We start from the raw sequence: 12,960 nt of genomic DNA on the forward strand, positions 1-12,960 counted from the left end.
AGAGGAACAGCCGTGTTAGTCTGTATTCGCAAAAAGAAAAGGAGTACTTGTGGCACCTTAGAGACTAACCAATTTATTTGAGCATGAGCTTTCGTGAGCTACAGCTCACTTCATCAGATGTTTACCGTGGAAACTGCAGCAGACTTTATATACACACAGAAATCATGAAACAATACCTCCTCCCACCCCACTGTCCTGCTGGTAATAGCTTATCTAAAGTGATCAACAGGTGGGCCATTTCCAGCACAAATCCAGGTTTTCTCACCCTCCACCCCCCCACACAAATTCACTCTCCTGCTGGTGCTAGCCCATCCAAAGTGACAACTCTTTACATAATCAAGTCGGGCTATTTCCTGCATAGATCAAGGTTTTCTCACATCCCCCCCACCCCCATACACACACAAACTCACTCTCCTGCTGGTAATAGCTCATCTAAACTGACCATTCTCCAGGTTTAAATCCAAGTTAAACCAGAACATCTGGAGGGGGGGGGTAGGAAAAAGCAAGAGGAAACAGGCTACCTTGCATAATGACTTAGCCACTCCCAGTCTCTTAAATAGAGGCTTAAATAGAGACTGGGAGTGGCTAAGTCATTATGCAAGGTAGCCTGTTTCCTCTTGCTTTTTCCTACCCCCCCCCTCCAGATGTTCTGGTTTAACTTGGATTTAAACCTGGAGAATGGTCAGTTTAGATGAGCTATTACCAGCAGGAGAGTGAGTTTGTGTGTGTATGGGGGTGGGGGGGATGTGAGAAAACCTTGATCTATGCAGGAAATAGCCCGACTTGATTATGTAAAGAGTTGTCACTTTGGATGGGCTAGCACCAGCAGGAGAGTGAATTTGTGTGGGGGGGTGGAGGGTGAGAAAACCTGGATTTGTGCTGGAAATGGCCCACCTGTTGATCACTTTAGATAAGCTATTACCAGCAGGACAGTGGGGTGGGAGGAGGTATTGTTTCATGATTTCTGTGTGTATATAAAGTCTGCTGCAGTTTCCACGGTAAACATCTGATGAAGTGAGCTGTAGCTCACGAAAGCTCATGCTCAAATAAATTGGTTAGTCTCTAAGGTGCCACAAGTACTCCTTTTCTTATTCCTACCTAGTCCCTCAGGCGTGTCCTTGATAACTGTCCCCCCAGAAACATAGGCCCTAACTCCGTTTCCCTTCCACTGATGACCATGATACACTGATATGACCATCAGGCTACATGTTCCAATGGAAGACAGGCTTCAAGCAGCTATGGGTAGAGTTTAAAAAAAAAAAAAAAAATCCTGTGAGGAAATTCTTCTCGTTTGACCAGGCCAAGAATTTCTACTTGTAAAGGTGGTAATTGCAGGAGTGTTATGATGGGAATACCCACATCAAATTTAGAGCAGCACATACAAAGACATTGCCCAGATGTTACTCAAGAGAAGCAATCCCCAAGTGAGACAAGTTCACGTGATGATGATGATAATCCTAACCTTCCGTGCAAAAGAATTAATCTGCCCTTAAACCAATGTACTCTAGATTCTATGTTGAAAAGCGAGATAATAAAAGTGAAATATTAGAAACCGACTTGGATTGCTGGTTCACTGTGAGTTGGCTCCTGTTGGTCTGATCTTCTGTGAGGGAATACTTCAGCAATGTATCTTGAGAGGAGTACTTGGATGGCTAGAACCTTTCATTTCTTGGTTATCAGTTCCCATTCTTACCAGGCCATTAGCAATAGTAATTTTCTAACCATTTGATGGCTGCTTAGTGGTCTGTGTGAAAGGCTTAGATCAGTGGTTTTCAGTCTGTGCTCCGCGGACCTCTGGGGTCCACACACTATGCCTAAGATTTCCAAAGGGATCCACACCTCCATTTGAAATTTGTTAGAGGTCCGCAGATGAAAAAAGATTGAAAACTACTGGCTTAGACTCAGTCAAATTCCCATTGGCCAGGTGCCTACATTATTATTTATGTATTAAAATAGTATTAATCATGTTTATTATAGTAGTGCCAAAGGACCAACCAAGAATGGGCCCATGTTGTGCTAGGTGCTGTACAAACACAGAGTTCAGGGCAGGGACTGTCCACTAAAGCTTACAATCGAAATAAACCAGACAGACACAGGGCGGGGCAGAACACGCAAGCAGAGTAAACAATGATGGCAGCCGTAGAACCTCACGGTTTTTTGAGGTGGGCCGAGCTAGGGGGGCTTCTAGAGGTTCTAACTCCATTGTTCTGGGCACTGTAGAGACCGAGTGAAATGCAGATAAGCTCTGAAGCTTACAGTCTACGTTCTGTGCTCCTCTAGAATTTTGGTTGTGTTACCACATGTGGATTTTGGGTCAGGTCACCGATAATATCTACAACCCTTTACTCTGTTCAGAGCCAGTTTAGCGTAGCACCTATCCATGTGCCCCAGCAGTGACTGGTAGAGTCCTGCAGCGGGACTGGGATCCCATAGGACCTGCTGCCATAGTAGCGGGAGCAGGTAAAATGTACTTTGTTGCGGGCGGCTTTGGGTGAGCACAAAACAGACTGTGGTAATTTGTGGGAAAACTAAATCTTTTTAAATAAAGGTTTAGATACTTAAATTTAAACAAGGGATAGAAAGAGGTTTGATGTCTATTATAGAATCATAGAATATCAGGGTTGGAAGGGACCTCAGGAGGTCATCTAGTCCAACCCCCTGCTCAAAGCAAGACCAATCCCCAACTAAATAGTCTCAGACAGGGCTTTGTCAAGCCTGACCTTAAAAACTTCCAAGGAAGGAGATTCCACCACCTCCCTAGGTAACGCATTCCAGTGCTTCACCACCCTCCTAGTGAAAAAGCTTTTCCTAATATCCAACCTAAACCTCCCCCACTTCAACTTGAGACCATTACTCCTCATTCTGTCATCTGCTACCACTGAAAACAGTCTAGATCCATCCTCTTTGGAACCCCCTTTCAGGTAGTTGAAAGCAGCTATCAAATCTCCCCTCATTCTTCTCTTCCTCAGACTAAACAATCCCAGTTCCCTCAGCCTCTCCTCATAAATCATGTGTTCCAGTCCCCTAATCATTTTTGTTGCCCTCCGCTGGATGTTTTCCAATTTTTCCACATCCTTCGTGCAGTGTGGGGCCCAAAACTGGACACAGTACAATGCAGGTGCGAGTGGGAGTGCGTATAGCAGGGTGGGACGGAAGTGAGATTTTTTAAAAAAGTCCCATTCAGGGATCTAGTGACTGGCTTTAAAATCCAGGGTCTGGGGGAATTTCAAATAAATCAAATTTCCAATAAGTTTGTGTCACCGGCCTCTGCTATCTGGAATGTTGCGTTCTGGTTCCTCAGCATGGGAGACCTGTGAAATGAAGCTAATGAGCTTGGGGAGGGTGTTCCACTTACCTTGAGACGAGTCGCTCTAGGCCCATGTACTAATATTTCTGTAAATCGCTCACCCAGTCTCTGAGATTATACCCTGATTATACGCCTGTCTCTTCTTGTGAATTTCCAGCCCCTCTCTTGCTCCCTCTCTCGGGAAGGATCAGCGTTGTGCAGACTGGTCCTGTTCGTAGTAGCGTGGCAGCTATACTAGCGTGGCAGCATTCAGTTTTCCCCTCTTCCTCTTGGGTTTCTCTGTGCACTTGTAGGCACTTATGAGCAATTCAGCTGCGTTCAGCTACTGTAGCGCTTGTCAGTGACTAATCCTTTCCCTCAGCTTTGTTATAGAATAAGTAGCTAGCTTTGATCAGTGCATCTAGTTCCAGCGACATAATGTCCTTTTCCCTCTGGCTCAGTGGCCGGTCTGGAAAATTTGTTCACTTTAAATGCTAGTTTAAAAAGAAATAATCCCCTGACGATTTCTAATCCAGAGGCGTTACTGCAATGACAAATCTATTTGCTTGGGCACGTTGACCCTCGCAATGGCACTTGATTAAACAGTGTGGGGAAAGATTTCCAAACCTCTTATTCAGAGAATCCCTGTGCAAATGCTGCATACTGTGCAGTGGCGTTGTTGTAATACTGACATTTTATACCTACAGCACCATTCTGCCACAAGGATATTAAAGTGCTTTGCAAATTACTTATAGGCAACACCACCACCTATGTTGTACAAGAAGGATGGATGCAGATTTCGGCCAAGAACAGAAGGGGTGAAACTTTACTTCTTTAACTGCCATGATTTCTTTCATGGACAGACCCTCACCTCACCTTGTGGAGTGTCTCTCTACTCTGGAAAAATGGCTGTAGAACTGGCCTTGTCGGGTTCCGTGTTCATCTTTCAGCGACTCCAGATCAAATGTGCTCCTTTGACAAGTAAGATGCCAGCCCTGCAGTGTCAACTGGGGATATGAGAAGGATGTGTTTTTACTAGCTTGCACATCATCACTAGTAACTCTTACCAAAATGAAGTGTGTTATATAAGCCAATTGAGGCGAAGAACTTCAAGTAAATTAACTCCATCTAGTCACAGTGAGTCAAGGACAGAAGTGTTCCAGGAGTCTTGATTGCACTATTAGGTCAGATTTTTGACTGTATCACCTTTCGGACTTCTTTGTAGCTTTGCATAAATACCAAGTAAGGCCCTGATTCAGCAAAGTACTTAAACGCATGCCTAACTTTAAGCATGTATGTAATCTCATTGAGTTTGCTGGGACTGCTCCCATGCTGAAAGTTGGACTTGTGCTTAAGTACTTTGCTCAATCAGGGCCTTAAACTGGACTTTTGTCCTCATGTTTTGGAAAAGCTGATCCCACCCTCTGAATGAAACTAATTTAAATCTGTTTCTTGTTCAATCAAAGCCCAGTAGACTGTGTGAAGAAAGAGGGTTGTATAAACATATCAGAGTACCTTTCCAGTCCTTTGAGGTAGGGCAGTGATGTCGAAGGGTTATTTGAGTTTTATTCCCAGCTTTGCCACTCTCACCCTGCAAGATCTCGAGCAAGTAACTTAAAGTACAGCTTTATTCCAAAAAGTGGTTTTGCAATAATGCCCGTAGGCCGGAAGTCTTATTATTTCTATTAGTATGTGATAAGGAAAGAGCCCAGCTTACGTGTCCCAGGCTGCACGAGCAGGGCTGGTAGTTAGGAAAACTAGCTTTTCGCTTGTAAACTGAGCACATTTGATCTAGAGTCCCGTACAGAACAGGCACTAGACAATGCCTTTTTAAAATTGTCATTTCAGAGTAGATCCGCATTTGTGCCTCTCCTTTACCCATTTGTAAAATGGGGATAATACCATCTCCCTACCTCTGCAGAGGTGTGGTCCTTGCTTAAATGTTTGTAAAGACCTTGAGATCATCTGATGAAAGGCAGTCTATAAATGAATAGCATTATTACCTTTACATTTGTCTGTCCCTTTGTTGTGTATAGCACTATCCGCTGCACACCGAGAGAACACAGTGCTGCCATATACATCAGATTACTTCATCTCAAATCCCCATTAGTTTACTGTCTTGATTTATTTTTAAAGGCTCCACGGTGGACAGGAAAGAAACAAAACACACACTTAATCTACCAGAGAGGCAGAAGTCCAGGTGCTTGTCACTACAGGGCTTAAGCAAATGTGCAGTGAGGCATGAATGTACAATGATAATTTAACAAGTTGCACTGACGTTTTAGGGATACATCCACTGAGCATTAAGTCAGATGCCCTTCAGCATCCCAGTGCTGCTGCCTAAAACCAGCACTTAATTCTCTTGCATGCCGTATGCTCTATTTGGATATCTTTGCATAGACACACATACGTATATTACTGTAGGTTTGGTTCTCAGAAATCTGACTAGATCCTGCAGCTAACAGGATCGGTAACCCAGAGGGGAAGTAGTAATTGCTGAGATGATGCAAAGGGAGTACTGGGAAGGAAGACTTCATGGCAGGTTTTTGCATATAAATCTAGACATTCTCTCACATGTGGAAGCCTGGTGTTTGTACTTAGGAAGTAGCAGCAAGTGTTGGGTCCCTGGAGAGTAATGTGCAGTCTGGCATCCAGTATGAAAGGCTAGATAGTCTTTATATTTTAAAAGCAGTCTTTGCTCTTGTGCACAATATATCACAATTGCTTGCTATAGAACAGGAGAGGCACTGTAGGAAATGACACTTGAATCAGTGTAGGGGCAGAAACATTTTACACCCTTCGGTGAACATGTGCAATGGAATATGGACCAAAGGCCTAATCTGAGTGTGCATTTTCTCCATCTTTCTCCCCTCCCTTTCCCCACTTATCTTCTTTCAGTCTCCTCTGCCTGCCTAGTTTTGTTTTGTTGTGTTGTTGTGTTTTTTACTGCAACCAGGTGTGGTGACACCCAAACCATGTTATGAGGCAGGGTGGTCTTGTGGCTAAGGCACAGGTCTGGGATATCTGGGTTCCCTCCCACCCGTACCACAGACTTCTGTGGGGAAGTCGTTATAGACCAGAGATGTGAATGGTGCTTTACACATTGTGTAAAGACACAGTCCCTATCCACAGGTGATTAACTATGGTGTAATACAGAGAGCAATGGACAACCTTCTACCAGGGTTGCCATGGGATGGGCCTGAGGAAGAGCTATCAGTCCCTATAAAAAAGAACGTTCCAAATGGCCAGCATAACACACAGCCTCTGACAATCAAACTCCTACTACTTGCCTTCTCATGGCAGAGATGTTCCAAACAAAAAGTGGGAGGGAAAAGGAGGGTGAAAGGCAAATGCCTGGTGCCTTAAAACCAGGCTGCTGAGGGCAGGTGGGGCCAGTTAGCCATGGCCAGCAAGTCACTTAGGAGAAGGAAAACCCCAATTTAAACCCTCTTGAGATGAGAGAAAACATTTTGAGGTCTGGGCAGTGGAAGTACTGTGATGGAGCTCTGGAGAGACCAGCGAAAACGCCTGAGAACCAGCTGAATGGCATAGGACTCCAAGAGGGGGCAAGCAGCTCCGAGGCTGCAGGTCTTGTCAGGCCTTGCCAGCCAGAGACCTAGATCATGGCACTAGGTGACACACTGCATCTTTGTTCTTTTCAGCTTACACTTAACCAGCAAGAGTAGTTAGCGCTTTTAAGGGGTGGCTAGTCCAGCCTATGTGTCACCACCAGGGACGCTCACAAATGGTGGGAGAGCTGTTCAGCCTTTGGCTGGGAGTTCATCTGTCTCAACCCGGACAGCCCCAGGCCAATAGGATTGCCAGTGGCCAGTGCCCGGTTGTCTCCACAGAGTTGGGGAGAATAGCCCAAAAGGTGAATTACTAGACAAAAATTTAGATTTGTGAAACAAAGGCTTAACAGCTCTTTGCAGGTTGCTACTTGGTGTGCTGTCCTTACCAAGTGAAGGCATGGAGTTGGCCGAGATGGTGGTCCGAAGAAACACCAATATACTCTCTGGCCTCCTGCATACATGCTGCCTGAGAACTCGGTCCTGGCTATAAGGGGGACTACACAAGTGGTAGTGGAAGGAGAAATGGTGCAGGAGTGGTGGTTTGCAATGAACTCTGTAAAACTTTTTAGGAAATCATCAGCCTGACACAGTCCATCATGGATGGTGAGAATATTGCGAGGGCCTACTTAATTGAGGAGAACTCTTTCTATGCCATGAGCATTGTGTGAACTGATGATCCTGGATCTCAATGGCCTGTCAGGGAGATGTTAAGTCTGCACTATTGAAGATGGCATCTGGAAAAGCATCAGGACCAGACAAAGTCCCAGTGGAAATTATCAAAGCCTTGAGAGAGGTTGGTGTATGCTGGCTCATGTGAGTCCTGTATACAGTTTGGAAAGAGAAGAAAATCCCAAGAGAATGTAGAAAGACCATACGGGTGCGATATACAAACTAAAAGGTGATATACACAACTGTTCAAAGTACTGAGGAATTAAGTTGCTGTCCCACAGCATGACATTGTTAGAGTGAATCATGTGTTGTATGCAGTGATGTTGTAGCTGTGTCAGTCCCAGGGTATTAGAGAGACAGAATGGGTGAGTTAATATCTGTTATTGGACCAACTTCTGTTGGTGAGAGACAAGCTCTTGTTCAGGTCTGGCAATGGTACTAATGTCACAGCTAAATACAAGATTGAACAAATAATTTAGCATGTTAGCACATATTCTAAGGGATCATTCAAGGTGAAGTGGCCTGTTAACACCCCTGTAATCATAGGACAAAAATGGGGGTTTGTGGGTTACAGACTGTTGTAATAAGCCATAAATCCAGTGTCTTTATTAAGACCATGATTTTTTTTTAAGTGTCTAGCAAAGTTAGGAATTTAAGGAATTTGTGGAATTTGTGACTACAGGGATGTTAACAGGCCACTTCACCGTGAACAGTCTCTTAGAATATGTCCTAACTACTTATGCTAAACTAGAGCTTTACAAACTGTGGAGTGCGCCCTCCTAGGGGGATACGGAGGAGTGTTTGGGGAGGTAAGTGGTGATGCCAGGTGGCTTGGGCCAGCCCTGCACCAGGGGTGCTTGGGGAAGGAGTGCCACCTCCACTCTCTGACTCACCTCAGCGAGCCAGCCAGCTTGTGGGTCGGCGTCAATGCCTCCGTGCCCAGCGCTGGCTCCGCCCCCAGAGAGACCGTTGCACACGCCTTCCCCCACCCTGAAAACCTCGGGGGGAGCGCATTCCAAAATTTTAACTCAAAGGGGGGATCAAAAAGTTTGAAAACCTCTGTGATAAACAATCTGTTCCATCTTGCACTTAGCTGTGATGCCCAGAGTACCTTTCCCAGAGCTGAAGAAGAGCTCTGTGTAGCTTGAAATCTTGTCTCTCTCACAAACAGAAGTTGGTCCAATAGAAAAGAGAATCATAGATAGCTGACAAAAACCGGAACCCATTTTAGGAAAGAAGAAGTTGGGTTATAGAAAAGGAAAAGGAAGAACAAGATGGTATGTTCATTGCTAGACAATTAGTGGAAAAGAAGCTGGAGGGAAATCTATTGCATGGATGGGCCTTCCTTGAGTTGAGAGAGCATTCGACAGAGTACCTAGGCGACTGCTACGATTCTGCGATATAGTGGAGGACCTTGCGCAGATGGTGATGGGCTTGTCTGAGGATTCCATAACACAGGTGCAGACGCCTCTTAGCAAAACAGAAGGTTTTGAAGTGAAGGTTGGGCTCCACCAGGGATCAGTGCTTAGTCTGTTACTAGTCAACATTGTGATGGACTTCATAAGTAAGCAAATCCAAATGGAAGGTGGTACAAAGTTGATCTCCGCAGATAATATTGCACTAATGGCCATTAGTGAGGAAACTTTAGTCCAGACAGCTTATGCCTCGAACAGACTATGACTTCAAAATTAATTAAGGGAAGGCTGGAGTTATGTGGGTGACTCACAGGGAACCAAGACATTGAGAGCCAGCACCTAAATCAGCTCTATGTTTAAATACTTTGTGGGCTGGTTGGTGGCAAATGGAGAAATCGACAGAGAACTGCAAATAAAGCTTTTGGGCATGCGGGAAATCTGGCCCAAAGTAAGTGGAGTGATTTCTGATAAATAGACATCCAGGCTACTTAAGGGACAACTATTTAAAACCATGGTAAGACCAGCTCTTCTGTACAGATCAGAGACATGGGCAACCAGAGAGAGAGACTTGAGAAGACTTAAAGTCATTGAAATAAGATGTTTGAGGGCAGTAAGGGCGGTGACATTGCTGGGCCATGTGTGGAATGAAGTCATTAGCAGTGAGACCAACATTGGTGGCATCAGAGAGAAGCTGCAACAGAGGAGGCTGAGATGGTTTGGGTACTATGAAGGATGGATGAAGGGAATCCTGTTAAGAAAGCATTTGAGACTCTATACATTGTGAAGAGAGTGGTCACTTTGGATGGGCTATTACCAGCAGGAGAGTGAGTTTGTGGGGGGGGGGGCGGAGGGTGAGAAAACCTGGATTTGTGCTGGAAATGGCCCATCTTGATGATCACTTCAGATAAGCTATTACCAGCAGGACAGTGGGGTGGGAGGAGGTATTGTTTCATGGTCTCTGTGTGTATATAATGTCTTCTGCAGTTTCCACGGTATGCATCCGATGAAGTGAGCTGTAGCTCACGAAAGCTCATGCTCAAATAAATTGGTTAGTCTCTAAGGTGCCACAAGTACTCCTTTTCTTTTTGCGAATACAGACTAACACGGCTGTTACTCTGAAACCTGTCATTTGAGACTAGAGTTTGCAGGCAGAGAACAAGAGAACAGCCAAGAAAACGGTGGACTGCATACAGGAGGACAGGTCTGTTTAAATGTCCCAGTTAATATTTGCAGTATTGTTGTAGATGTGTTGGTCCCAGGGTATTAGAACGACAAGATGGGTGAGAGAATGTTTTACTGGACCAACATCTGTTGAAGAAAGAGACAAGCTTTGGAGCTACACAGAACTCTTCTTCAGGTCTCAGTAGACCCAAACCTGAAGAAGAGCTCTCTGCAGCTCCAAAGCTTGTCTTTCACCAATGGAAATTGGTCCAATAAAAGATACTACCTCGCCCACCTTGCCCCCCAGTTAATATTAAAAGCCTCCAGGTCAACTTAATCTGGGAAAAATGTAGACGCACCCCACTGCAACTCCATAGTTCCATTGGTCCGAGCAAGGTCTTCTGCCGCTCCCCCTATCTGTCTGTTTGAATGGAGGAGCAGGAGGTATTTGGAGGGCAACACTTAATGGGTAAATTAGGAGCTGTACTTGCAGTGAGACCTGCAAAGGAAAATCTTCTCTCTAACCAGATTAAAGTCCCTTGAGATTCATTGAAGCAACATGGGACTCGTACCCTGTTCGTTATAAGCTGGTTCCACTATGTCTAGCAATATGACTGATTGATATAGGTTGTTTGCTGAGGTGAGGTTGTGTGATTGGTGAAACTGCCTTTCTCATTTATTTGATCAAGATCTGGAGCACTGTTCTGACCTCTGATATTTGAGCTGATGGAAATAGCTTCCTTCCTTTTGCTGCCCTCATCAATATCATAAAGCAGAAGATAAAATACTGATTAAGGAACCGTGGTAAACATTTGCTAGTCCCCTTCTCCTAATGTTTCATACGAGAGCCCGCATCAGTAGATAATACACTGAGAATTGACTTTCTGGCAGAAAACAGTCTATTCATTCTGTCCAGACTCTTCAAACCCTTTCAGTGAGATCTTACATCTTTTACTGAAGGAGGATCCCAAAGAGTTTTACAGTCTTAACAAACTTAGCGGTCAGAGTCAAGTGATACTATTGAGTGCTTTGTGTCAGCTCATTGTCGGCCCCAGAATTCTGTACAGACTTTAAGCCTTAATCAAGCCTATATCCTCTTTCACACTCCAGAAAACAGACCCTCCAGGTGTGAACTTGATGTGCTGTCGTCTTCCTGAGTTTGCAGAGAGCTTGAAAAACAGCACAGAGAGCTGTGAACAGCCTCCCACTCCATTATTTATAGTGCCATGTTAACTCTGAAATCTAACAATTTTACACTCAAAGTGTCAGTATTACTAAATTTTAGGTGGAACTCGTGTAAAGTACCAGTCCTTTTCTTCCTTCAGTCTCTGATTCACAGTCAAGTTGCTTTGCAAATTACACACAAAGATCATTTTATACACCACTGAAGTACAAGCTCTTCTAGAATGTGACAATGCAGCTTTAACAATGAACAGTAACACTTTGCAACAGTTTAGGATGGAAAGTGAAGAATATCTTAAACAACTGCAGTAGCGAAGGGAATTCAGGTAAGCAGAATGTAAAGGAACGTGACAACAAAATAGTTTAAATTTGGTCACTCTTAAGATCTTTGATGTTGCAAGTGATCTTCAATGTCTCACCAAAGACAGCCGAGCACCATGCTGGGGCATCGATTCAGCCTTGGCTCAATGGGAAGAGTGCTACCTATTTTATCACCACTCGAAGCTAAAACCCTACCAGAGCAAGGCCTGCCGCTGCACGCGCTTCTCCCCGAGGGAGAGGATGGGAGAACAGGTGACGTGTGTAATCACATTGCTTAGTACGCTATTAGGAAGTGCTCAGCTATTGTGGTGATGAGTATGATATAAGATCAAATATAGAATAGAATAGCTTGGAGGTCAAGTACTTACCCAGCCTGAGGCAGCTTAGTTTGTGAGCATTAACATTAGCAGCATGAGATTGTATAGGTGTTGGCCATATATGTATGTCGGCTTTCTTTGTGCGTGCCAAAAAAAAATAACCATAACACCTTCAACTGGTGAAACGTACCCAATTTAACAAATTTAAAATAATTGCATCTGCTCTGCCAGAGGTTTTATTTTACTGCTGCTGTAGAAATCCTGCTGTACAGATATCTAGCAGCGGGGAAGGAGCCTGCCGAAGAAATAATTGCACAGCAGCTCCGAGGATTTGCACTGAAGAAAGCCTCTGTTAATTAAACAGCAGGGCAGTCAGCCAAAGAGCCCATTGTGGAAATGTAAGCTCTGCCTGACTTAGTGAACAGGGGCAGGATGTTTCAAATCACCACCTGGGAAGGCATCCTCTTGACAAACAGTGCCTGACTCTTCTTTCCCCCACCCCCGCCCTGGCTGTCCCTCATGTATTTCATATGCAAGTGCCATTGCTTTAAATCTGACATTGCTGTGACCGTGCCTTTAATGCCAGTAAATGAGCATTGCATGGCAGCTGTAGGCTTGGCTGAAACCAGTTCTTCTAAGAAGGTGAGAGTACCTCAGGGGTACCGCTAAACCACCAGGCTAATTTTTACGTGCCCTCTCTTACACAAATGAGATGTGACAGCATCTCCCAGAGCCACCCAGGAGTGCTGAGTGCATTTTCTGCCAGATTCCTTTGTGTAGTTTGCGGGCCAGCAATGTGCCTTTTTCAATGAAACTAGAAGTGCATGAACTTATCTGAGAGGAGGTTTATTCTCAGGAGTGAAGCGCTAACAAGGACCTGAACTTCGGTTTTTAAAACGTTTATTTTAACTTGGTGTTTTTAGAGTTTTAAATAATCATAAACCTTTGCAATTACATGGTACCTTTCATTATAAGTCTGGAAAGTCTTATCTGTATAACTGTCCAATGCTTTTTTGTATCCCACCAAGCTCTTGACT

The 12,960-nt window shown here is 44.4% G+C and overlaps 1 protein-coding gene across 5 annotated transcripts in view; it reads left to right on the plus strand.

Annotated features, from left to right (window-relative positions):
* The window catches only part of EXTL3 (exostosin like glycosyltransferase 3), a 224,682-nt gene that overhangs the window by 171,838 nt on the left and 39,884 nt on the right, over positions 1-12,960 (plus strand). The gene's annotated exons all lie outside the window — the stretch shown is intronic.

This window comes from Lepidochelys kempii, chromosome 3 (genome assembly GCF_965140285.1).
Source record: "Lepidochelys kempii isolate rLepKem1 chromosome 3, rLepKem1.hap1, whole genome shotgun sequence".
In the NCBI taxonomy this organism is placed as follows: domain Eukaryota; kingdom Metazoa; phylum Chordata; order Testudines; family Cheloniidae; genus Lepidochelys; species Lepidochelys kempii.